This window comes from Heterodontus francisci, unplaced genomic scaffold (genome assembly GCF_036365525.1).
Source record: "Heterodontus francisci isolate sHetFra1 unplaced genomic scaffold, sHetFra1.hap1 HAP1_SCAFFOLD_695, whole genome shotgun sequence".
NCBI lineage: Eukaryota > Metazoa > Chordata > Chondrichthyes > Heterodontiformes > Heterodontidae > Heterodontus > Heterodontus francisci.
The window spans coordinates 404,760-431,097 of NW_027141845.1; the positions used below are offsets into that span (position 1 = coordinate 404,760).

The 26,338-nt window shown below is 55.3% G+C and overlaps 1 pseudogene; it reads left to right on the forward strand.

Moving 5' to 3' along the window:
* The first annotated feature begins 1,560 nt into the window (after positions 1 to 1,560).
* On the forward strand, positions 1,561 to 2,092 carry LOC137364928 (2-oxo-4-hydroxy-4-carboxy-5-ureidoimidazoline decarboxylase-like; annotated as a pseudogene).
* Positions 2,093 to 26,338: the final 24,246 nt, after the last annotated feature.

Consider the following 26,338-nt stretch of genomic DNA (forward strand, 5'->3'; position numbering starts at 1 on the left):
CCGAAGTGAATCACCTCACACTTCTCCGCATTAAACTCCATTTGCCATCTCTCAGCCCAGCTCTGCAGCCTATCTATGTCCCTCTGTAACCTACAACATCCTTCGGCACTATCCACAACTCCACCGGCCTTCGTGTCATCCGCAAATTTACTAACCCACCCTTCTACACCCTCATCCAGGTCATTTATAAAAATGACAAACAGCAGTGGCCCCAAAACAGATCCTTGCGGTACACCACTAGTAACTAAACTCCAGGATGAACATTTACCATCAACCACCACCCTCTGTCTTCTTTCAGCTAGCCAATTTCTGATCCAAAGCACTAATTCACCTTCAATCCCATACTTCTGTATTTTCTGCAATAGCCTACCGTGGGGAACTTTATCAAACGCCTTACTGAAATCCATATAGACCACATCCACGGCTTTACCCTCATCCACCTGTTTGGTCACCTTGTCAAAAAACTCAATAAGGTTTGTGAGGCACGACCTACCCTTCACAAAACCGTGCTGACTATCTCTAATGAACTTATTCTTTTCAAGATGATTATAAATCCTATCTCTTATAACCTTTTCCAACATTTTACCCACAACCGAAGTAAGGCTCACAGGTCTATAATTACCAGGGCTGCCTCTACTCCCCTTCTTGAACAAGGGAACAACATTTGCTATCCTCCAGTCTTCCGGCACTATTCCTATCGACAATGACGACATAAAGATCAAGGACAAAGGCTCTGCAATCTCCTCCCTGGCTTCCCAGAGAATCCTAGGATAAATCCCATCTGGCCCAGGGGACTTATCTATTTTCACACTTTCCAAAATTGCTAACACCTCCTCCTTGTGAACCTCAATCCCATCTAGCCTAGTAGTCTGTATCTCAGTATTCTCCTCGACAACATTTTCTTTCTCCACTGTAAATACTGACGAAAAATATTCATTTAACACTTCCCCATCTCCTCCGATTCCACACACAACTTCCCACTACTATCCTTGATTGGCCCTAACCTATCTCTAGTCATTCTTTTATTCCTGATGTCCCTATAGAAAGCCTTAGGGTTTTCTTTGATCCTATCCGCCAATGACTTCTCGTGTCCTCTCCTTGCTCTTCTTATCTCTCCCTTTAGATCCTTCCTGGCTAGCTTGTAACTCTCAAGCGCCCTAACTGAGCCTTCACGTCTCATCCTAACATAAGCCTTCTTCTTCCTCTTGACAAGCTCTTCAACTTCTTTAGTAAACCACGGCTCCCTCGCTCGACAACTTCCTCCCTGCCTGACAGGTACATACTTATCAAGGACACGCAGTAGCTGCTCCTTGAATAAGCTCCACATTTCGATTGTTCCCATCCCCTGCAGTTTCCTTCCCCATCCTACGCATCCTAAATCTTGCCTAATCGCATCATAATTTCCTTTCCCCCAGCTATAATTCTTGCCCTGCTGTATATGCCTGTCCCTGCCCATCGCTAAGGTAAACATAACCGAATTGTGATCACTATCACCAAAGTGCTCACCAACTTCTAAATCTAACACCTCTCGATCTTTACATTCTGCTCTGTGCAACAGTCATGGAAATGCATGTTGTTAACTCCATGAATTATGAACAATTTGTCGATGTGTTTGGGAATGTGATTGAGAAATGCCCCATAATTGCAGCTGTAGTTTGGACAGATCACCCCTTTCCAAGTGTGAGCACCTTGGAAAAACAGATTGGAGATTTTATAGATTCTTTATCTTGGTCAGGGAAAGAGGGAATCCTGCGATGTCATCCCGACCTGGCTGGGAGGGATTTGCTCGGAGGAATACTGTCACCTGAATCCCAGGGCGAGCAGAACCAAGCCGTGTTAACCACCCTCACTCCAGGCCAGAGATCCCAAGCTTAGTGACTTAAATGCTTCTCACAAGAACAGAATCAACTTCCCATTTGTGATCTGTGCCAGGAAGAATGACAGGGACACCATCGTCCAACAGCTCAGCAGCAGAATCCGCAACAGCCCGGAGCACAAGCTTCAGATCAGTATCGAGGAGGTTAAAAAGATCTGCCACCTCCGTCTTTTGGATATCTCCACCCAGGTAACCGAGACCACCAAGCTTCAATAAGGGTTATCAGAGAGGTTCAGAATATCAAATACTAGGACATCGGACGTCACGCCCCGAATGAAATGTAAAATGCAGAATATAACATCGAAAATCGCAAATCAATCATTTTAGGAATCTAATAAAGGAAGCGAAGCTAGAAAAAAAAAGGTTGTGCTGACAATACTTTCTTCAAACAGAGCAGCGCCCTTTCATTAGGAGACTGGTAACTGGTTATTGAGGGTAGTGAGGACAGCTGAATATTTCCCCAATCAACTTTCACTCAACAAATAATTGACCTGACGACGCAGCACAACAATTCTCCCAAACCCAGAGAAATAAAAAGAACACTCGAGTAGAGAATTAACCAGAAACCTGCTGGAGCATCCAAAGGCTTTTCAGGGATGAGAGTCCAAGCTCAGAACTGATTCAGTTCAGATCAGGAATCAATTTTTGGTCTGTACAATACTGGGACTATTTCCATTAGAGCAGGCAAAGCTGGAAAGACATTTAATGGTGTTGTTTTTAAACTATGAAAGATGAAGGGAGACGTTTTCCTCTGGCCAGGGAGTCAGTCACAGAGTTATACAGCACAGAAACAGGCCCTTCGGCCCATCGTGTCTGTGCCAGCCATACAGCACCCAACTATTCTAATCCCATATTCCTGCACTTGGCCCGTAGACCTCATGTGCAGGTATCAGTTTAAAATTGTCCCCGGGATTGTGCACAGAGGTTTGGAGAAATGAGTTTGGAAAAGGTTGCCACACACAGGGAGGAGTTGAGTAGCAAACACTGCAAAGGCAGGTCAGATAAATTATTGTAAACCAAAGATACAGAACTACTGAGAGAGCGGGGCAGTGGGATTAGTTTGTGATTGATACAGGGCTATGGGGAGAGATGGGGGCAGTGGGATTAGTTTGTGATTGATACAGGGCTATGGGGAGAGAGTGGGGCAGTGGGATTAGTTTGGGATTGATACAGGGCTATAGGGAGAGAATGGGGCAGTGGATTTGTTTGTGATTGATACAGGGCTATGGGGAGAGAGTGGGGCAGTGGGATTAGTTTGGGATTGATACAGGGCTATAGGGAGAGAATGGGACAGTGGATTTGTTTGTGATTGATACAGGGCTATGGGGAGAGAGTGGGGCAGTGGGATTAGTTTGGGATTGATACAGGGCTATGGGGAGAGAGTGGGGCAGTGGATTTGTTTGTGATTGATACAGGGCTATGGGGACAGAGTGGGGCAGTGGGATTAGTTTGGGATTGATACAGGGCTATGGGGAGAGAGTGGGGCAGTGGGATTAGTTTGGGATTGATACAGGGCTATGGGGAGAGAGTGGGGCAGTGGGATTAGTTTGGGATTGATACAGGGCTATGGGGAGAGAGTGGGGCAGTGGGATTAGTTTGTGATTGATACAGGGCTATGGGGAGAGAGAGGGGCAGTGGGATTAGTTTGGGATTGATACAGGGCTATGGGGAGAGATGGGGCAGTGGGATTAGTTTGGGATTGATACAGGGCTACGGGGAGAGAGTGGGACAGTGGGATTAGTTTGGGATTGATACAGGGCTACGGGGAGAGAGTGGGACAGTGGGATTAGTTTGGGATTGATACAGGGCTACAGGGAGAGAGTGGGACAGTGGGATTAGTTTGGGATTGATACAGGGCTACAGGGAGAGAGTGGGACAGTGGGATTAATTTGGGAATTGATACAGGGCTATGGGGAGAGAGTGGGGCAGTGGATTTGTTTGTGATTGATACAGAGCTATGGGGAGAGAGTGGGGCAGTGGGATTAGTTTGGGATTGATACAGGGCTACGGGGAGAGAGTGGGACAGTGGGATTAGTTTGGGATTGATACAGGGCTACAGGGAGAGAGTGGGACAGTGGGATTAATTTGGGAATTGATACAGGGCTATGGGGAGAGAGTGGGGCAGTGGATTTGTTTGTGATTGATACAGAGCTATGGGGAGAGAGTGGGGCAGTGGGATTAGTTTGGGATTGATACAGGGCTATGGGGAGAGAGGAGGGCAGTGGGATTAGTTTGTGATTGATACAGGGCTATGGGGAGAGATGGGGGCAGTGGGATTAGTTTGTGATTGATACAGGGCTATGGGGAGAGAGCGGGGCAGTGGGATTAGTTTGGGATTGATACAGGGCTATAGGGAGAGAATGGGGCAGTGGATTTGTTTGTGATTGATACAGGGCTATGGGGAGAGAGTGGGGCAGTGGGATTAGTTTGGGATTGATACAGGGCTATGGGGAGAGAGGAGGGCAGTGGGATTAGTTTGTGATTGATACAGGGCTATGGGGAGAGATGGGGGCAGTGGGATTAGTTTGGGATTGATACAGGGCTATGGGGAGAGATGGGGGCAGTGGGATTAGTTTGTGATTGATACAGGGCTATGGGGAGAGAGTAGGGCAGTGGGATTAGTTTGTGATTGATACAGGGCTATGGGGAGAGAGTGGGCAGTGGGATTAGTTTGGGGATTGATACAGGGCTATGGTTAGACAGTGGGGCAGTGGGATTAGTTTGGGGATTGATACAGGGCTATGGGGAGAGAGTGGGGCAGTGGGATTAGTTTGGGGATTGATACAGGGCTATGGGGAGAGAGTGGGGCAGTGGGATTAGTTTGGGATTGATACAGGGCTATGGGGAGAGAGTGGGGCAGTGGATTTGTTTGTGATTGATACAGGGCTATGGGGAGAGATGGGGGCAGTGGGATTAGTTTGGGATTGATACAGGGCTATGGGGAGAGAGTGGGGCAGTGGGATTAGTTTGTGATTGATACAGGGCTATGGGGAGAGAGTGGGGCAGTGGGATTAGTTTGGGGATTGATACAGGGCTATGGGGAGAGAGTGGGGCAGTGGGATTAGTTTGGGATTGATACAGGGCTATGGGGAGAGAGTGGGGCAATGGATTTGTTTGTGATTGATACAGGGCTATGGGGAGAGAGTGGGGCAATGGGATTAGTTTGTGATTGATCCAGGGCTATGGGGAGAGAGTGGGGCAGTGGGATTAGTTTGTGATTGATACAGGGCTATGGGGAGAGAGTGGGGCAGTGGGATTAGTTTAGGATTGATACAGGGCTATGGGGAGAGAGTGGGGCAGTGGCATTAGTTTGGGATTGATACAGGGCTATGGGGAGAGAGTGGGGCAGTGGGGTTAGTTTGGGATTGATACAGGGCAATGGGGGGAGAGCGGGCAGTGGGATTAGTTTGGGATTGATACAGGGCTATGGAGAGCGAGTGGGACAGTGGGATTAGTTTGGGATTGATACAGGGTTATGGGGAGAGAATGGGGCAGTGGATTTGTTTGTGATTGATACAGGGCTATGGGGAGAGATGGGGACAGTGGGATTAGTTTGGGATTGATACAGGGCTATGGGGAGAGATGGGGCAGTGGATTTGTTTGTGATTGATACAGGGCTATGGGGAGAGAGCGGGGCAGTGGGATTAGTTTGGGATTGATACAGGGCTATGGGGAGAGAGTGGGGCAGTGGGATTAGTTTGTGATTGATACAGGGCTATGGGGAGAGAGTGGGGCAGTGGATTTGTTTGTGATTGATACAGGGCTATGGGGAGAGAGTGGGGCAGTGGATTTGTTTGTGATTGATACAGGGCTATGGGGAGAGATGGGGGCAGTGGGATTAGTTTGGGATTGATACAGAGCTATGGGGAGAGAGTGGGGCAGTGGGATTAGTTTGGGATTGATACAGGGCTATGGGGAGAGAGTGGGGCAGTGGGATTAGTTTGGGATTGATACAAGTCAATGGGGAGAGATGGGGGTAGTGGGATTAGTTTGTGATTGATACAGGGCTATAGGGAGAGAGTGGGGCAGTGGAATTAGTTTGTGATTGATACAGGGCTATGGGGAGAGAGTGGGGCAGTGGGATTAGTTTGGGATTGATACAGGGCTATGGGGAGAGATGGGGGCAGTGGGATTAGTTTGTGATTGATACAGGGCTATGGGGAGAGATGGTGGCAATGGGATTAGTTTGGGATTGATACAGGGCTATGGGGAGAGTGGGGCAATGGAATTAATTTGTGATTGATACAGGGCTATGGGGAGAGAATGGGGCAGTGGGATTAGTTTGGGATTGATACAGGGCTATGGGGAGAGAGTGGGGCAATGGGATTAGTTTGGGATTGATACAGGGCTATGGGGAGAGAGTGGGGCAATGGGATTAGTTTGTGATTGATACAGGGCTATGGGGAGAGAGTGGGGCAATGGGATTAGTTTGGGATTGATACAGGGCTATGGGGAGAGAGTGGGGCAATGGGATTAGTTTGGGATTGATACAGGGCTATGGGGAGAGAGTGGGGCAATGGGATTAGTTTGGGATTGATACAGGGCTATGGGGAGAGTGGGGCAATGGAATTAATTTGTGATTGATACAGGGCTATGGGGAGAGATGGGGGCAATGGGATTAGTTTGGGATTGATACAGGGCTATGGGGAGAGAATGGGGCAGTGGGATTAGTTTGTGATTGATACAGGGCTATGGGGAGAGAGTGGGGCAGTGGGATTAGTTTGGGATTGATACAGGGCTATGGGGAGAGAGTGGGGCAATGGGATTAGTTTGTGATTGATACAGGGCTATGGGGAGAGAATGGGGCAGTGGGATTAGTTTGGGATTGATACAGGGCTATGGGGAGAGAGTGGAGCAATGGGATTAGTTTGGGATTGATACAGGGCTATGGGGAGAGAGTGGGGCAATGGGATTAGTTTGTGATTGATACAGGGCTATGGGGAGACAGTGGGATTAGTTTGTGATTGATACAGGGCTATGGGGAGAGAGTGGGATTAGTTTGGGATTGATACAGGGCTATGGGGAGAAAGTGGGATTAGTTTGGGATTGATCCAGGGCTATGGCGGGAGATGGACATTAGGGGCTGGGTTTGGCAGGAGAAAGCACACGGGAGACACAGAGGAGACCCACCTCAGCCCCTCCACACCCCACCCCACCTTGCCCCTCCCCCCAGGTTTAGGTGTGTGGTTTATGTCTCACACCAGGTCTGGAGGTGGGACAGAAATGTTTAAGTTTCACTCCTTAAAGTGACCTTGCATGTCCTGTTGACACAAAGCTTGAAATTGTGGATTTTTGGATATTTTGAGGGAGCAGGAAGATGGGGGGGGAGGTGGGGTACAGGGATGGGGGCAGGGGGACAGGAGGATTGAAGACAGGGGGTCAGGGCAGTGGCACCAGGTGGGGCAGTGGCACCGGGTGGGGCAGCAGCCTGGGGGTAGGTGGGCAGGGGGACAAAGCAAGTGTACAGCTGCACAGGGGCAGAGGGATAGAAGGTGGGGCAGTGGGACGGGGGCAGGTGGACAAGGACACGGGGGGTAGAGGGACAGTAACAGGAGATGGCAGAATCGGAGGGCAGAGGGTGGGGAAAGGGGCAGAAAATGGGGCAATAGGGGGTGTGGGGGGAAGGGGGAGTGTGTGGGGAAGGGGGGAATGGGGGTGTGGGGGGGGAATAGGGGGTGTGGGGGGGGAATAGGGGGTGTGGGGGGGGGAATAGGGGGTGTGGGGGGGGAATAGGGGGTGTGTGGGGGGGAATAGGGGGTGTGTGGGGGGAAGGGGGAATAGGGGGTGTGTGGGGGGAAGGGGGAATAGGGGGTGTGTGGGGGGAAGGGGGAAATAGGGGAATGTGGGGGTGTGGGGGGATGAGGGGAATAGGGGGTGTGGGGGGCTAAGGGGAATAGGGGGAGTGGGGGGATGAGGGGGGTGGGGGGATGGGGAGAATAGGGGGTGGGGGGGGGGATGGGGGGAATAGGGGAGGTGTGGGAGGGAATAGGGGGGGGGAAGGGGGGGAACAGGCAATGTGGTTGGGTCCAGCACAAAAGAACAAATAAAGAGAGAAGGAATGGAAAACATGCAGCCTTCCCCAAAAACAGAATTAATCACATTAAAAGAGCAGAGGAAGGATTTTTGAAACGGTTTCTCAGTCATTGCCAACTCTCACCTCATGGGATCAATCCCTGCAGACACAGGGCGGGACAATTGGCCGCTCTCCCTGAGGCAGGGAGGCTCGGAAAATACACCGAGCGGCGGGAAAGCGGGCGGAGAACCCGTCACCCCCATCAACAAGCCATTTTGGTGAGGCTGTTAAATACCTGTTAACGGTCATTTAATAGCCTCACTCCCCCGCCACAAGCATTGAGGGTGAGGGTGAGGGTGAGGATCGGGATGGGGATGGGAGTGGGAGAACTCACTCAACTGAGGTCCGGGCTCCACCGCTGGAGACCAACTCCTTTGCAGTACCGGCCCGGGCCACTGCTCCCGGTGGCGCTGCTGTGCTGCTGGCCCTGTGATTGGCCAGGCCTGTGTGTGTGTGTAGCTCACACTCTGATTGGCCAGGCCTGTGTCTGGCCGGCTCTGTCATTGGTTGGCAGATCTTGGAGACAGTATCGCAGCCTTCAAAGGGACAGAAATCCCGTCGCCGGAAACCCCGCCAACTCCACAAAATCCAGCAAAAATCAAGAATGACAACCCTAACAAAAATAACTGAGGGAGTGCTGCACTGTCGGAGGGTCAGTACTGAGGGAGTGCCGCACTGTCGGAGGGTCAGTACTGAGGGAGTGCCGCACTGTCGGAGGGTCAGTACTGAGGGAGTGCCGCACTGTCGGAGGGTCAGTACTGAGGGAGCGCCGCACTGTCGGAGGGTCAGTACTGAGGGAGCGCCGCTCTGTCGAACGGTCAGTACTGAGGGAGCGCCGCTCTGTCGGAGGATCAGTACTGAGGGAGCGCCGCACTGTCGGAGGGTCAGTACTGAGGGAGTGCCGCACTGTCGGAGGGTCAGTACTGAGGGAGCACTGCACTGTCGGAGGGTCAGTACTGAGGGAGCGCCGCTCTGTCGGAGGATCAGTACTGAGGGAGCGCCGCTCTGTCGGAGGATCAGTACTGAGGGAGCGCCGCACTGTCGAACGGTCAGTACTGAGGGAGCGCCGCACTGTCAGAGGGTCAGTACTGAGGGAGTGCCGCACTGTCGAACGGTCAGTACTGAGGGAGCGCCACACTGTCGGAGGGTCAGTACTGAGGGAGCGCCGCACTGTCGGAGGGTCAGTACTGAGGGAGCGCCGCAATGTCGGAGGGTCAGTACTGAGGGAGTGCCGCACTGTCGGAGGGTCAGTACTGAGGGAGTGCCGCACTGTCGGAGGGTCAGTACTGAGGGAGTGCCGCACTGTCGGAGGGTCAGTACTGAGGGAGTGCCGCACTGTCGGAGGGTCAGTACTGAGGGAGTGCCGCACTGTCGGAGGGTCAGTACTGAGGGAGTGCCGCACTGTCGGAGGGTCAGTACTGAGGGAGTGCCGCACTGTCGGAGGGTCCGTACTGAGGGAGTGCCGCACTGTCGGAGGGTCCGTACTGAGGGAGTGCCGCACTGTCGGAGGGTCAGTACTGAGGGAGTGCCGCACTGTTGGAGGGTCAGTACTGAGGGAGCGCCACACTGTCGGAGGGTCAGTACTGAGGGAGTGCTGCACTGTCGGAGGGTCAGTACTGAGGGAGTGCCGCACTGTCGGATGGTCAGTACTGCGGGAGCTCCGCACTGTCGGAGGGTCAGTACTGAGGGAGTGCCGCACTGTCGGAGGGTCAGTACTGAGGGAGTGCTGCACTGTCGGAGGGTCAGTACTGAGGGAGTGCCGCACTGTCGGAGGGTCAGTACTGAGGGAGCGCCGCACTGTCGGAGGGTCAGTACTGAGGGAGTGCCGCACTGTCGGAGGGTCAGTACTGAGGGAGTGCCGCACTGTCGGAGGGTCAGTTCTGAGGGAGTGCTGCACTGTCGGAGGGTCAGTACTGAGGGAGTGCCGCACTGTCGGAGGGTCAGTACTGAGGGAGTGCCGCACTGTCGGAGGGTCAGTACTGAGGGAGTGCTGCACTGTCGGAGGGTCAGTACTGAGGGAGTGCCGCACTGTCGGAGGGTCAGTACTGAAGGAGTGCCGCACTGTCGGAGGGTCAGTACTGAGGGAGCGCCGCATTGTCGGAGGGTCAGTACTGAGGGAGCGCCGCACTGTCGAACGGTCAGTACTGAGGGAGTGCCGCACTGTCGAACGGTCAGTACTGAGGGAGCGCCACACTGTCGGAGGGTCAGTACTGAGGGAGCGCCGCACTGTCGGAGGGTCAGTACTGAGGGAGCGCCGCACTGTCGGACGGTCAGTACTGAGGGAGCGCCGCACTGTCGGAGGGTCAGTACTGAGTGAGCGCCGCATTGTCGGAGGGTTAGTACTGAGGGAGCGCCGCATTGTCGGAGGGTCAGTACTGAGGGAGCGCCGCACTGTCGAACGGTCAGTACTGAGGGAGCGCCACACTGTCGGAGGGTCAGTACTGAGGGAGCGCCGCACTGTCGGAGGGTCAGTACTGAGGGAGCGCCGCACTGTCGGACGGTCAGTACTGAGGGAGTGCCGCACTGTCGGACGGTCAGTACTGAGGGAGCGCCGCACTGTCGGAGGGTCAGTACTGAGGGGGTGCCGCACTGTCAGAGGGTCAGTACTGAGGGAGTGCTGCACTGTCGGAGGGTCAGTACTGAGGGAGCGCCGCTCTGTCGGAGGATCAGTACTGAGGGAGCGCCGCACTGTCGGAGGGTCAGTACTGAGGGAGCGCCGCACTGTCGAACGGTCAGTACTGAGGGAGCACCGCACTGTCGGAGGGTCAGTACTGAGGGAGTGCCGCACTGTCGAACGGTCAGTACTGAGGGAGCGCCACACTGTCGGAGGGTCAGTACTGAGGGAGCGCCGCACTGTCGGAGGGTCAGTACTGAGGGAGCGCCGCACTGTCGGAGGGTCAGTACTGAGGGAGCGCCGCACTGTCGGAGGGTCAGTACTGAGGGAGCGCCGCTCTGTCGGAGGATCAGTACTGAGGGAGCGCCGCACTGTCGGAGGGTCAGTACTGAGGGAGCGCCGCACTGTCGAACGGTCAGTACTGAGGGAGCACCGCACTGTCGGAGGGTCAGTACTGAGGGAGTGCCGCACTGTCGAACGGTCAGTACTGAGGGAGCGCCGCACTGTCGGAGGGTCAGTACTGAGGGAGCGCCGCACTGTCGGAGGGTCAGTACTGAGGGAGCGCCGCACTGTCGGAGGGTCAGTACTGAGGGAGCGCCGCACTGTCGGAGGGTCAGTACTGAGGGAGTGCCGCACTGTCGGAGGGTCAGTACTGAGGGAGTGCCGCACTGTCGGAGGGTCAGTACTGAGGGAGTGCCGCACTGTCGGAGGGTCAGTACTGAGGGAGTGCCGCACTGTCGGAGGGTCAGTACTGAGGGAGTGCCGCACTGTCGGAGGGTCAGTACTGAGGGAGTGCCGCACTGTCGGAGGGTCAGTACTGAGGGAGTGCCGCACTGTTGGAGGGTCAGTACTGAGGGAGCGCCGCACTGTCGGAGGGTCAGTACTGTGGGAGTGCCGCACTGTCGGAGGGTCAGTACTGAGGGAGTGCCGCACTGTCGGAGGGTCAGTACTGAAGGAGTGCCGCACTGTCGGAGGGTCAGTACTGAGGGAGTGCTGCACTGTCGGAGGGTCAGTACTGAGGGAGTGCCGCACTGTCGGAGGGTCAGTACTGAAGGAGTGCCGCACTGTCGGAGGGTCAGTACTGAGGGAGTGTCGGACGGTCAGTACTGAGGGAGTACCGCACTGTCGGAGGGTCAGTACTGAGGGAGCGCCACACTGTCGGAGGGTCAGTACTGAGGGAGCGCCGCATTGTCGGAGGGTCAGTACTGAGGGAGCGCCGCACTGTCGAACGGTCAGTACTGAGGGAGCGCCGCACTGTCGGAGGGTCAGTACTGAGGGAGTGCCGCACTGTCGGAGGGTCAGTACTGAGGGAGTGCCGCACTGTCGGAGGGTCAGTACTGAGGGAGTGCCGCACTGTCGGAGGGTCAGTACTGAGGGAGTGCCGCACTGTCGGAGGGTCAGTACTGAGGGAGTGCCGCACTGTCGGAGGGTCAGTACTGAGGGAGTGCCGCACTGTCGGAGGGTCAGTACTGAGGGAGTGCCGCACTGTCGGAGGGTCAGTACTGAGGGAGTGCCGCACTGTTGGAGGGTCAGTACTGAGGGAGCGCCGCACTGTCGGAGGGTCAGTACTGTGGGAGTGCCGCACTGTCGGAGGGTCAGTACTGAGGGAGTGCCGCACTGTCGGAGGGTCAGTACTGAAGGAGTGCCGCACTGTCGGAGGGTCAGTACTGAGGGAGTGCTGCACTGTCGGAGGGTCAGTACTGAGGGAGTGCCGCACTGTCGGAGGGTCAGTACTGAAGGAGTGCCGCACTGTCGGAGGGTCAGTACTGAGGGAGTGTCGGACGGTTAGTACTGAGGGAGTACCGCACTGTCGGAGGGTCAGTACTGAGGGAGCGCCACACTGTCGGAGGGTCAGTACTGAGGGAGCGCCGCATTGTCGGAGGGTCAGTACTGAGGGAGCGCCGCACTGTCGAACGGTCAGTACTGAGGGAGCGCCGCACTGTCGGAGGGTCAGTACTGAGGGAGTGCCGCACTGTCGGACGGTCAGTACTGAGGGAGCGCCACACTGACGGAGGGTCAGTACTGAGGGAGCGCCGCACTGTCGGAGGGTCAGTACTGAGGGAGCGCCGCACTGTTGGAGGGTCAGTACTGAGGGAGCGCCGCACTGTCGGAGGGTCAGTACTGAGGGAGCGCCGCACTGTTGGAGGGTCAGTACTGAGGGAGTGCCGCACTGTCGGAGGGTCAGTACTGAGGGAGTGCCGCACTGTCGGAGGGTCAGTACTGAGGGAGTGCTGCACTGTCGGAGGGTCAGTACTGAGGGAGTGCCGCACTGTCGGAGGGTCAGTACTGAAGGGGTGCCGCACTGTCGGAGGGTCAGTACTGAGGGAGTGTCGGACGGTCAGTACTGAGGGAGTGTCGCACTGTCGGAGTGTCAGTACTGAGGGAGCGCCGCATTGTCGGAGGGTCAGTACTGAGGGAGCGCCGCACTGTCGAACGGTCAGTACTGAGGGAGCGCCGCACTGTCGGAGGGTCAGTACTGAGGGAGTGCCGCACTGTCGAACGGTCAGTACTGAGGGAGCGCCACACTGTCGGAGGGTCAGTACTGAGGGAGCGCCGCACTGTCGGAGGGTCAGTACTGAGGGAGCGCCGCACTGTCGGACGGTCAGTACTGAGGGAGCGCCGCACTGTCGGACGGTCAGTACTGAGGGAGCGCCACACTGTCGGAGGGTCAGTACTGAGGGAGTGTCGGAGGGTCAGTACTGAGGGAGCGCCACACTGTCGGAGGGTCAGTACTGAGGGAGCGCCGCATTGTCGGAGGGTCAGTACTGAGGGAGCGCCGCACTGTCGAACGGTCAGTACTGAGGGAGCGCCGCACTGTCGAACGGTCAGTACTGAGGGAGCGCCGCACTGTCGGAGGGTCAGTACTGAGGGAGCGCCGCACTGTCGGACGGTCAGTACTGAGGGAGTGCCGCACTGTCGAACGGTCAGTACTGAGGGAGCGCCGCACTGTCGAACGGTCAGTACTGAGGGAGCGCCGCACTGTCGGAGGGTCAGTACTGAGGGAGTGCCGCACTGTCGGAGGGTCAGTACTGAGGGAGCGCCGCATTGTCGGAGGGTCAGTACTGAGGGAGCGCCGCACTGTCGAACGGTCAGTACTGAGGGAGCGCCGCACTGTCGGAGGGTCAGTACTGAGGGAGCGCCGCACTGTCGGAGGGTCAGTACTGAGGGAGCGCCGCACTGTCGGACGGTCAGTACTGAGGGAGCGCCGCACTGTCGGACGGTCAGTACTGAGGGAGTGCCGCACTGTCGAACGGTCAGTACTGAGGGAGTGCCGCACTGTCGGACGGTCAGTACTGAGGGAGCGCCGCACTGTCGGAGGGTCAGTCCTGAGGGGGTGCCGCACTGTCAGAGGGTCAGTACTGAGGGAGCGCTGCACTGTCGGAGGGTCAGTACTGAGGGAGCACTGCACTGTCGGAGGGTCAGTACTGAGGGAGCGCCGCTCTGTCGAACGGTCAGTACTGAGGGAGCGCCGCTCTGTCGGAGGATCAGTACTGAGGGAGTGCCGCACTGTCGGAGGGTCAGTACTGAGGGAGCGCCGCACTGTCGAACGGTCAGTACTGAGGGAGCGCCGCACTGTCGGAGGGTCAGTACTGAGGGAGTGCCGCACTGTCGAACGGTCAGTACTGAGGGAGCGCCACACTGTCGGAGGGTCAGTACTGAGGGAGTGCCACACTGTTGGAGGGTCAGTACTGAGGGAGCGCCGCACTGTTGGAGGGTCAGTACTGAGGGAGTGCCGCAGTGTCGGAGGGTCAGTACTGAGGGAGCGCCGCACTGTCGGAGGGTCAGTACTGAGGGAGTGCCGCACTGTCGGAGGGTCAGTACTGAGGGAGTGCCGCACTGTCGGAGGGTCAGTACTGAGGGAGTGCTGCACTGTCGGAGGGTCAGTACTGAGGGAGTTCCGCACTGTCGGAGGGTCAGTACTGAAGGAGTGCCGCACTGTCGGAGGGTCAGTACTGAGGGAGTGTCGGACGGTCAGTACTGAGGGAGTGCCGCAATGTCAGAGGGTCAGTACTGAGGGAGTGCTGCACTTTCGGAGGGTCAGTACTGAGGGAGTGCTGCACTGTCGGAGGGTCAGTACTGAGGGAGCGCCACACTGTCGGAGGGTCAGTACTGAGGGAGCGCCGCATTGTCGGAGGGTCAGTACTGAGGGAGCGCCGCACTGTCGAACGGTCAGTACTGAGGGAGCGCCGCACTGTCGGAGGGTCAGTACTGAGGGAGTGCCGCACTGTCGAACGGTCAGTACTGAGGGAGCGCCACACTGTCGGAGGGTCAGTACTGAGGGAGCGCCGCACTGTTGGACGGTCAGTACTGAGGGAGCGCCGCACTGTCGGAGGGTCAGTACTGAGGGAGTGCCGCACTGTCGGAGGGTCAGCACTGAGGGAGCGCCGCACTGTCTGAGGGTCAGTACTGAGGGGGTGCCGCACTGTCAGAGGGTCAGTACTGAGGGAGTGCTGCACTGTCGGAGGGTCAGTACTGAGGGAGCACTGCACTGTCGGAGGGTCAGTACTGAGGGAGCGCCGCTCTGTCGAACGGTCAGTACTGAGGGAGCGCCGCTCTGTCGGAGGGTCAGTACTGAGGGAGCGCCGCACTGTCGGAGGGTCAGTACTGAGGGAGCGCCGCACTGTCGAACGGTCAGTACTGAGGGAGCGCCGCACTGTCGGAGGGTCAGTACTGAGGGAGTGCCGCACTGTCGAACGGTCAGTACTGAGGGAGCGCCACACTGTCGGAGGGTCAGTACTGAGGGAGCGCCGCACTGTCGGAGGGTCAGATCTGAGGGAGCGCCGCACTGTCCAACGGTCAGTACTGAGGGAGTGCCGCACTGTCGGACGGTCAGTACTGAGGGAGTGCCGCACTGTCGGACGGTCAGTACTGAGGGAGCGCCGCACTGTTGGAGGGTCAGTACTGAGGGGGTGCCGCACTGTCGGAGGGTCAGTACTGAGGGAGCGCTGCACTGTCGGAGGGTCAGTACTGAGAGAGCGCCGCACTGTCGGAGGGTCAGTACTGAGAGAGCGCCGCACTGTCGGAGGGTCAGTACTGAGGGAGCGCCGCACTGTCGGAGGGTCAGTACTGAGGGAGCGCCACACTGTCGGAGGGTCAGTACTGAGGGAGCGCCGCACTGTCGGAGGGTCAGTACTGAGAGAGCGCCGCACTGTCGGAGGGTCAGTACTGAGGGAGCGCCGCACTGTCGGAGGGTCAGTACTGAGGGAGCGCCGCACTGTCGGAGGGTCAGTACTGAGGGAGCGCCGCACTGTCGGAGGGTCAGTACTGAGGGAGCGCCGCACTGTCGGAGGGTCAGTACTGAGGGAGTGCCGCACTGTCGGAGGGTCAGTACTGAGGGAGTGCCGCACTGTCGGAGGGTCAGTACTGAGGGAGCGCCGCACTGTCGGAGGGTCAGTACTGAGGGAGCGCCGCACTGTCGGAGGGTCAGTACTGAGGGAGCGCCGCACTGTCGGAGGGTCAGTACTGAGGGAGCATCGTGCTGTCTGAGGGTCAGTACTGAGGGAGTGCCACACAGTCAGAGGGTCAGTACTGAGGGAGCGCTGCAGTGTTTGAGGGTCAGTACTGAGGGAGCGCCGCACCGTTGGAGGGTCAGTACTGAGGGAGCATTGCGCTGTCAGAGGGTCAGTACTGAGGGAGCATCGTACTGTCTGAGGGTCAGTACTGAGGGAGTGCCACACAGTCGGAGGGTCAGTACTGAGAGAGTGCCGCACTGTCGGAGGGTCAGTACTGAGGGAGCGCCGCACAGTCAGAGGGTCAGTACTGAGGGAGCGCTGCAGTGTTGGAGGGTCAGTACTGAGGGAGCGCCGCACTGTCAGAGGGTCAGTACTGAGGGAGCGCCGCACTGTCAGAGGGTCAGTACTGAGGGAGTGCTGCACTGTCGGAGGGTCAGTACTGAGGGTGCACTGCACTGTCGGAGGGTCAGTACTGAGGGAGCATTGCACTGTCGGAGGGTCAGTACTGAGGGAGTGCTGCACTGTCGGAGGGTCAGTACTGAGGGAGCGCTGTCTTTCAGATCCGATCACAAGATCATAGGAAATAAGAGCAGGAGTAGGTCATTCGGCCTGTCGAGCCTGCTCCGCCATTCAAACAGATCATGGCTGATCATCTACCTCTACATCATTTTCCACCACTATCCACATATCCCTTGATGTTGTTTGTATTCAGAAATCTATCGACTTTTGTCTTGAACAATGGTTGAGCTTCCCACAGCCCTCTGGGGTAAAGAATTCCACACATTCACCACTGCGTAAAGAAATTATTCATCTCAGTCTTAAATGGCCTGCTCCTTATTCTGAGACTGTGTCCCCTGGTTCTAGTCTCACCAGCCACCTATGAAACTATATCCCAAGCCAGAGGAAACATCCTATCCACATCTACCCTGTCTCACCCTGTAAGTTTCAATGAGATCACCTCTCATTCTTCAAAACTCTAGAGAATACAGGCCCCGCTTTTGCAATCTCTCCTCTTAAGAAAATACCGCCATCCCAGGGATTAGTCTAGTGAACCTCCGTTGCACTCCCTCCATGGCAAGTATATCCTTCCTTAGATAAGGAGACCAAAACAGTACACAATACTCCAGGTGTGGTCTCACCAAGGCTCTATACAATTGAAGCAATACATCTTTACTCCTGTACTCAAGTCCCCTCGCAATGAAGACCAACATACCATTTGCTTTCTCAACTGCTTGCTGTACCTGCATACTAGCTTTTAGTGACTAATGAACAAGGACACCCAGGTCACTTTGGACATCAACATTTTCCAATCTCTCACCATTTAAGAAATACTCTGCCTTTGTTTTTTCTACCAAAGTGGATAACTTCACACTTCTACTCATTATATTCCATCTGCCATGTTCCTGCCCATTCACTTAGCCTGTGCAAGTCCCCTTGAAGCCTCCTTACATCCTCCTCACAACTTACATTCTCCCCTAGTTTTGTGTCATCCGCAAATTTGGAAATATTATAATTGGTCCCCATATCCAGATTATGCATTTAGATTGTGAACAGCTGTGGCCCCAGCCCTGATCCTTGTAGTACCCCACTAGTAACAGCCTGCCATCCTGAGAATGACCCATTTATTCCTACTCTCTATTTTCTGTCTGTTAACCAATTCTCAGTCCATACCAGTATATTACCCCCAATCCCATGTGCTCTAACTTTGTTTGTTTGTTTAGCTCCTGTGTAGGACCTTATCAAAAACCTTCTGAAAATCCAAATACACTACATCCACTGGTTCTCCTTTATCAATGCTCCAAGTGGCAACCTCCAAAAACTCCAACAAGTTTGTCAAACATAATTTCCCTTTCACAAATCCATGTTGACTCTGCCCAATCATATCATTATTTTCCAGCCAGTTATCTCATCCTTTATAATAGATTCTAACATTTTCCCTAGTACTGTCGTCAAACTAACAGGTCTGCAGTTCTCCATTTTCCCCCTCGCTCCCTTCTTAAATACTGGAGTTACATTTTCTACTTTCCAGCCTGCAGGAGCCCTTCCAGAATATATAGAATTTTGAAAGATAACCACCAGTCCATCCATAGCCACCTCCATCATGGGATGTAGCTCATCTGGTCCAGGGCATTTATCAACTTTCAATCCAATTAATTTTTCGAGTACTCTCTCTTTATTGATATTAATTACTTTTAGTTCCTCATTTTTACAAGTCCCTTGGTTCCCTAGTATTTTTGGGAGATTTTCTGTATCTTCCTCTGTGAAGACGGACACAAAGTAATTGTTTAGTTTCTTCACAATTTCCTCATTATCTCACACAAACTGTCCTGTCTCTGCCTGTAATTGACCCACATTTGTCCTTGCTAATCGTTTCCTTTTCACATCCCTGAAGAAGATTTTATAGTCCACCTTTATGTTTCTAGTGGGCTTGCATTCATATTCGCTTTTCCCTTTCTTTATCAGTTTCTTGGTCCTCCTTTGTTCGATTCTAAATTGCTCCCAATCCTCTGGTTTACCACTTTTTCTGGTGACCTTACACGACACTTCCTTTGATCTAATGCAGTCTTTAACTTCTTTTGTTAGCCACGGTTAATTCACCTTCCAAGACCCCGTCTGCCCTATCGGGTGGGTGTAAAAGATCCCACGGCCAATATTGGAAGAAGAGCAGGGGAGTTCTCCCCGGTGTCCTGGGGACAATATTTATCCCTCAACCAACATCAATAAAAACAGATGATCTGGGTCATTATCACGTTGCGTTTTCTGGGATCTTGCTGTGCGCCAATTTGCTGTCCTGTTTCCTATGTTACAACATTGACTGCACTCCACTGGCTGTGAAGCTGTTTGAGATGTCCTGAGCTTGGAAAGGCGCTATACAAATACAAATTCTTTCCTTCTTTTCCCTGTTTGCTGTCAGGTTTGCTCTGTCGATATCTGAATGGTCAGTAGATGATAAATAACGTGAGTGAACTCTCAGTGCTCACGGTGCAGTGTGCCTTTGGCACTGTTGGAACTGTACGCTAGGATCCATGAAGGACTGAATGGTGAGGTGGGCACAGGGACCCTGTGGAGATTTGGTCTGCCTGTTCTCAGTGGGAGGGGCTCCTGTTTGTCTCTGTCACTCTTTATGATTTATGAGCTATCAGGAATATAATTTATCAAAGTGCTTTCTAGTAAACTTCAAGATCCTTCAATTTAGTAACTTGGATGCACAGGTCCCAGACACTGAATCCAGTCAGTCAGTGTCATCTGTTCAGTTAAAGAGACAGGTCACCCAAAAATAAAAGCTTAAAGGAGGCACAACTCTGGGATGAGAGTGCACAAGCTCAGATCAATGAGACCAGAGGAACAGGCTCTTGAGAAATGTCTTCCCTCACCCCCACCACCTTTATGTAAAGGCAGAGCTGAGGAAATGGCTGGAGTGACAGAGAACAGGTAAGGAATTACTCTCTCCGCGGTTACCGTGATGAACAGAGTGGATGGGCCGAATGGTCTGTTTCCCTGTGTATGCTCCATGTGATGCAGGCAACTGGAAATTCACTGCTTTCATGTGTGGGACTGGTTCCCCTGCTAGTCGACCATGGGGGGGAGGGGGAAGCATGTTAATGCTGGGCAACTCCCTCAAAGGCCCACTTTGTAGAGTCCTGAAGGTCCCAGGTTGGACTGCCAGTCTGCTGCGAGGGCAGGGCAGGGGGGTGGGGGCCTGTGGAGGGGGCTGGGGTGGGGCTGGGTGGAAGGGTGGGGCTGTGGGGGCTCTGTCCACAGTGCCCTAAGTTATAGAGGTGGAAATCAGCTAGGATTGTGACTGCTAACCAACACCTCCTATTAGAGTGTGCATGTGGAGAGCATCGGGACTCAGGTGTGATGGACCCTGCAGTCAAATAGCCCATCAACACTCATTGTCCAGAATTACTCATGAGATTAGCTTCATGTCGAACTTCCTACCCAAGTCACTTCTGAAGAGGACAGGAGGAATATACATCTACAGGGGCTGGAGGGAGACTGGAGGAAAGCGGGAGTATAACTTTCCTGGTGTATATCCCACTCAGAAAGGCTCGCTTCCCAACAGCAGTCAATGTGACCAGGACTGGATTCCACTTCATCCTAACTCCCTCCCTCCCTAGCCCAGGAGTCCCTCCAGTATCGAGCAGAAGCCGATCCTGGGCCTGAACACTCAGCTTCACAGTGTGTGGGCACTTTATCTCACACCATTTCTAACCTGCTCCCTGAAACTAGGCTGGAACTCATCACATGTGATGCTACTCATTATAACCCGCCTGTCACACTGTCTTCTGACTGAACAACATTCCCAGATAAAGATTAATCCTGTGCCTCACATTAACACACTCCAGGTGCTGAGCTCTGGAGAAGCAGGAAAGGAAAGCCAGTCAATGTCTGGTAGATTGAAATTTATACCCACTTCCCACTTCCCCGATCGACCTGGGCAGCTGCAATGATTTCCATTTGGCCAATTAGAGCAATGGCCTTAAAGGGACAGGCCAGGTTTTCAGCTGAGCATCAAAAGCAAAGCTCGAGGGGATCCACTGCAGCACGGCCGCCAAGTGAGGTCTCGTGTGCTTCCTCACTCTCGACCCATGAGCTTGAGGCTCCACAGTCCCTCAGCCTCTCGGCCCGCCCCTTGCCACCGGAATGCAGTTTGTTCTGAGGTTCTGGCACAGCCTCTGATGTGAATCAGTGTCTTGCATCAATACACTTTGTTTCCTGTCCCAGAGTGAAGAATCTGAGACGCACAGGGATCTCCTCTCAGTCGAGGTCACTGTGGGTCTTGGACTCCTCCAGGTGGTCATGAGCAGTCACTTTAACATGTGCAACATTTCCTGGGACTCCCTCTGTCCGGAAGCTCCATTCCAGTCGAGCTGGACACAGAGCCTGGTCTCACACTGCAGAAAACTCTGCACTCAGATTGTCAGATGGTTCAGGGTATGAACTGGCACCAGCTGGCAGACTGATCACCCCAATGTGTCCTTCCAGCGAGGTATCGGCTAAATGGACAACGGAAACCAAGATTCGAACCTCACTCAGTTAGCCAACGCCAATCAAGGTGAGAAAATGGGCTCCCTCTATCATTCCCAACACTCCCTCTACACTGTCCTCATCAAACACTCCCAGGACAGGTACAGTACGGGGGTTAGATACAGAGTAAAGCTCCCTCTACACTGTCCCCATCAAACACTCCCAGGACAGGTACAGTACGGGGGTTAGATACAGAGTAAAGCTCCCTCTACACTGTCCCCATCAAACACTCCCAGGACAGGTACAGTACGGGGGTTAGATACAGAGTAAAGCTCCCTCTACACTGTCCCCATCAAACACTCCCAGGACAAGTACAGTACGGGGGTTAGATACAGAGTAAAGCTCCCTCTACACTGTCCCCATCAAACACACCCAGGACAGGTACAGTACGGGGGTTAGATACAGAGTAAAGCTCCCTCTACACTGTCCCCATCAAACACTCCCAGGACAGGTACAGTACGGGGTTAGATACAGAGTAAAGCTCCCTCTACACTGTCCCCCATCAAACACTCCCAGGACAGGTACAGTACGGGGGTTAGATACAGAGTAAAGCTCCCTCTACACTGTCCCCATCAAACACTCCCAGGCCAGGTACAGTACGGGGGTTAGATACAGAGTAAAGCTCCCTCTACACTGTCCCCATCAAACACACCCAGGACAGGTACAGTACGGGGGTTAGATACAGAGTAAAGCTCCCTCTCCACTGTCCCCCATCAAACACTCCCAAGACAGGTACAGCACTGGGATTGGCTGGTCAATTTGGAGCACTTCCTGCCAGCAATCAGGGGGAGGAACTGCAGAGTGGAGAGTGGAGACTGGAAACTGCAGCAACTGGAGAGAGAGACTGGAGAAAGGTGAATACAGAGTCGAGAGTGGAGACTGCAGCAACTGGGGAGAGAGACTGGAGAAAGGTGAATACAGAGTCGAGAGTGGAAACTGCAGCAACTGGGGAGAGAGACTGGAGAAAGGTGAATACAGAGTCGAGAGTGGAAACTGCAGCAACTGGGGAGAGAGACTGGAGAAAGGTGAATACAGAGTGGAGAGTGGAGACTACAGCAACTGGGGAGAGAGACTGGAGAAAGGTGAATACAGAGTGGAGAGTGGAAACTGCAGCAACTGGAGAGAGAGACTGGAGAAAGGTGAATACAGAGTGGAGAGTGGAGACTGCAGCAACTGGGGAGAGAGACTGGAGAAAGGTGAATACAGAGTGGAGGGAAACCATCAAGGAAGGCTGCAATTTTTCTGGAGAGGTGGGTGTCAGGGCACCTGAAAGACTCTTAAGTTTAAACTGTTTGGGGGAGGGAGAAGAGGCCTGAAGACTCAGGGGTGGGGCAGCCAAATCCAGTAGGGGCCCCTGTATTTGTATTGGTGTTAGCACACAGGGAGCTCCCTCCCCACCCCAACTGCCTGCTTGGGACAGCTGGAGTTGCCCGGGTGAAGACTGTCTTGTTAAAATCAGAAGAGGAGAGTACCGGGCGGCTCCAGCCGTCCCGGGCGAAGAAGCCTCCCCCAGCTGGAAGACAAGAAACAGTTTTGGACTAATTGTTATAAAGGTGCTCCAACTGGCAGTTGGATCAAACATCCTTTTCAGCCTTTCTCTCCCTTCCTCCACTCAGTCGCCTCAGTCACCTATCCTCCCCTTTTCCTTTACCATCCTACCCCATCCTCCTCTACTCCCACTCCACCTTGTTTAAAGTTTGCTTTTTTTAAAATTGTGTAAATTTGTTTTGTTTCTTGGGGGTGGATGTGGCTCTTAGACCCGATGGCAAGCCCCTCTTCGCCGGTGGCGGGGCCTTCCCGTACATATGCTGCTGCAGCTGCTGCAGCTGCACCTGTTGCCCCATCACCATTTGCTTTATTAACATCGAAGCCTGGGGTCAAGAGCTATGTCCACCCGAACATGACTATAGAGGCATGCGTGAAAGCAGTGGCCGAGGTTGTCGGCCCTTCGGCCATTGTTGCAGCCTCTAAAATGTACGGGAAGGCAGTGTTGTTCCTGAAGACCGAGCGGGCGGTGTCCCTGGCTCTGAGCAAGGGGCTCACCGTGGGCGGGACCTTTCTGCCAGTGGACCCCCTGGAGGCCACTGCGCAAAGGCTCATTTTATCCAATGTCCCACCCTTCATCCCTGGTGAGCTCCTCCTTCCCCACCTGCACCATCTGGGGGAGGTAAAGACGGGGCTCACCCCAGTCCCGCTCGGTCTTCGGGAGAACAGCCTCCGACACGTGTACTCCTTCCGCCGCCAGTTATTCATGCAGCTGGCGCGGGAGGAGGTGACAGAGGGCCACTTTAATGTAGAATTCCAGGGGACGGCCTACCGCGTCTTCTGGACCTTGGACGGGGTGCGGTGCCATGTCTGTAAGGGGGTGGGGCATGTTCGTAAGAACTGCCCCAACCTCACGGCTGCCAACTCCAACTCGGCGACCCAGGGTGGCAACGCTGCACCTCCTCCCAACCCCCCTACACCTCCACCAGATACCATTCAGTCGGTACCGGAGGCTGTGGTTTTCACGGCCTCCGGCAGGGAGGGGGGTGACCGTCCAAGTGGAAGGAAGGCGCGGAGGAGAAATAAACATCGAGAGGCGCGTCCCCTGGACACCGTGACACGACCCGAGTCTGAGCTCAGCCCAAGGCCCGATCTCGGGAAGTCAACTTGCCCCAGGGCTGGGCTCAGGCCCAGGGTGAATAAAAAAAAGGAGAGTGTGGAGGTGGAGGCCTCTGATGATATGGAGGTCTCTGAGCCTCCGCACACAACTGGGAAAAAGAGGAGAAGGCACCCCTCCACAGAGGGAACAAGGGGCCCTGAGGCGCAGGGCCCATCTGTTGGAGGGGAGCTGTCTCCTGTTTCGGGTCCCCAGGTTTCCCCTACCGCCACCACCAAGGCTGCAAAGTCCGGGCAGGAGCACTCTATTCCTCAGGATGGAGGGGAGGGGAAGGCCCCGGTACTTGAGGCCCCTCCTGAAGGAGTAAGTGGGGCCCTGCTTGTGGTGGGGGAGCCTGGGGACGTCGCCCATTCTGCCACTGCTACTGGGTCGGGTGCCCTGAATGAAGGGGAGGGCGAGGCCCCAGAGGGTCGGGCCTCCCAGCCGGAGTCCACCACCAACCAGGAGACACCCGACCCAGTTATAACTGAGAATACTGCCCCATCTGCTGGGCCTGTGGGTGCTGGCGGAGCGGGAGATAGCCTCCTCCCTCCGCCTCCTCGGCTGGTTTCCCGGAGTCCGGAACTTCTGTCTCCCCTGGACCACTCATTGGCCTGGGGACGGAGGTGGAGGGGGGTCCTGAACCGCTGGTGCCTACAGGCTCCAGTTTCACAATGGAACCCAGAGAGGACTCCTCCGCCATTGATCCTGGGGGTGGGATCGTGACGGAGGCGGGACCAGCTGGCGCGGCTGGGACGTCCGCCCCACAGTGTGTGGTGGATGTGTCGGCCGCTGGCGGTGACGACCCGGAGGAGGATGGGGATTCGGTGCGGGGCACGGAGGATGATCTTGATTCCATCGCCAGTGAGGTGGTGGAGTCCCTCGTGCCGCCCACCGAATCTCCTCTCATCCCCACGGCGGAACTCCGGGATTTCCTCGCGGCTTGTAGGGGTTGCCGCAATAAAGTTCAGCTGGCCCTCGACCGTTGGTTGAATCTGGCGCTGATCATCCAGTCCGTCCGTGCCGCCCTTAAGGTAGCGGGCAAGCGCGCGGACGTGAAACTGGTTGAGAGGTGCCGTTTTAATGTGTTCCTCAATGGGTTGCTGGGGGAGTGGAGGGCCAGGTGCACTTCCACTCCCTCCTCACAGTGAGCTGTTTGTGACGGGTTTTAAGTACCTTTGACATGAAGATAACCATAGCCAGCCTCAACATCAACGGCAGCAGAGGGGCTCACCGCAGATTTCACAATCTCTCAGTCCTTAGGGAAGGGAGATACGCGGTGAGCTTTCTGCAGAAAAGCCACACCGTTCCGGGAGACGAAGCCACCTGGCTCGTGGAGTGGCAGGGTGGGGTCTACATGAGTCACCTCACCCCTATTTCTAGTGGGGTGGCTATCTTGTTGGCCCCGACTATTCAGCCGGAGATCTTGGGGGTCAAGGAGCTAGTGCGGGGCCGCTTGCTCCACCTCGCCATTCGCCTGGGTAGCGTGCCGCTCCACTTTGTGAATGTGTATGCGCCCAGGCCCGGCGCGTTGCAAGCGCGCTTCTTTGAAGAAGTGTCCGCTCTCTTGAGCTCCATCGATAGCGGCGAGTGCATCATCCTCGGGGGGGGATTTTAACTGCACCCTCGAGGTGGGGGATCGCTCCTGTCCCCAGCGCGGCCAAGCGTCGGTGGAGAAGTTGAGGGGACTTATCAACTCCCTTAACTTGGTGGACGTCTGGCGGAATCTCCAAACCGACTCCAGCGCCTTCACGTGGAGGTCTGGAGGAGGGGGGTCGCGAATCGACCGCCTCTACATTTCGCAGGCGTACGTCTCCCGCGTCTCGGCGGCCTCCATGCGGCTGGTGCCGTGCTCGGACCACCACCGGGTGTGGGCGGAGTTCACTCCGCTCCGCACGCGGGCGGGGTCCGCATACTGGCACTTTAACAACCGGCTGCTGGAGGACGTGCGATTTCGGGACTCGTTCTGTCGATTCTGGGCTGACTGGAGAAGGAAGCAGGGGGGCTTCCCCTCCTTGAGGCTATGGTGGGATATGGGCAAGACTCACATCCGCGTCTTCTGTCAGGAGTACGCGAAGGGGTCGACCAAGAGGCGGGAAGCCGAGATCGGGCGCCTTGAGAGGGAGGTGCTCGACTTGGAGTCCCGCCTCGGTCATGCCGTCGTGGACCCGGCCCTGTGGCAGGCGTACAAAGAGAAGAAGGGCGCGCTGAGGGACCTGCAGCTCATAGGGTCCCGAGGCGCGTACGTGAGGTTGCGGATCCAGATCCTGGAAGATTTGGACCGCGCCTCACCCTTCTTCTACTCGCTGGAAAAATGGCGGGGGGTCCGTAAGCAGCTCGTCGAGCTGCTGGCCGACGACGGATCCTCCATCACGGATCCGGAGGGAATGGGCCTCCTGGTCCGTACTTATTACAATGCGTTGTTCTCTCCGGATCCGTCCAGCGAGGATGCGCGCAGAGTTTTGTGGGAGGACCTGCCGCAGGTCAGCCCGGAGGGCGCCGAAGGATTGGAGGCTCCGCTCACGTTGGCGGAGCTGACCGGCGCCCTCCACCAGCTCTCGAGGGGAAAATCCCCAGGGCTGGATGGGTTGACCGTGGAGTTCCTCAGGGCGTTCTGGGACGTCCTGGGGGACGATTACGCGCGGGTCCT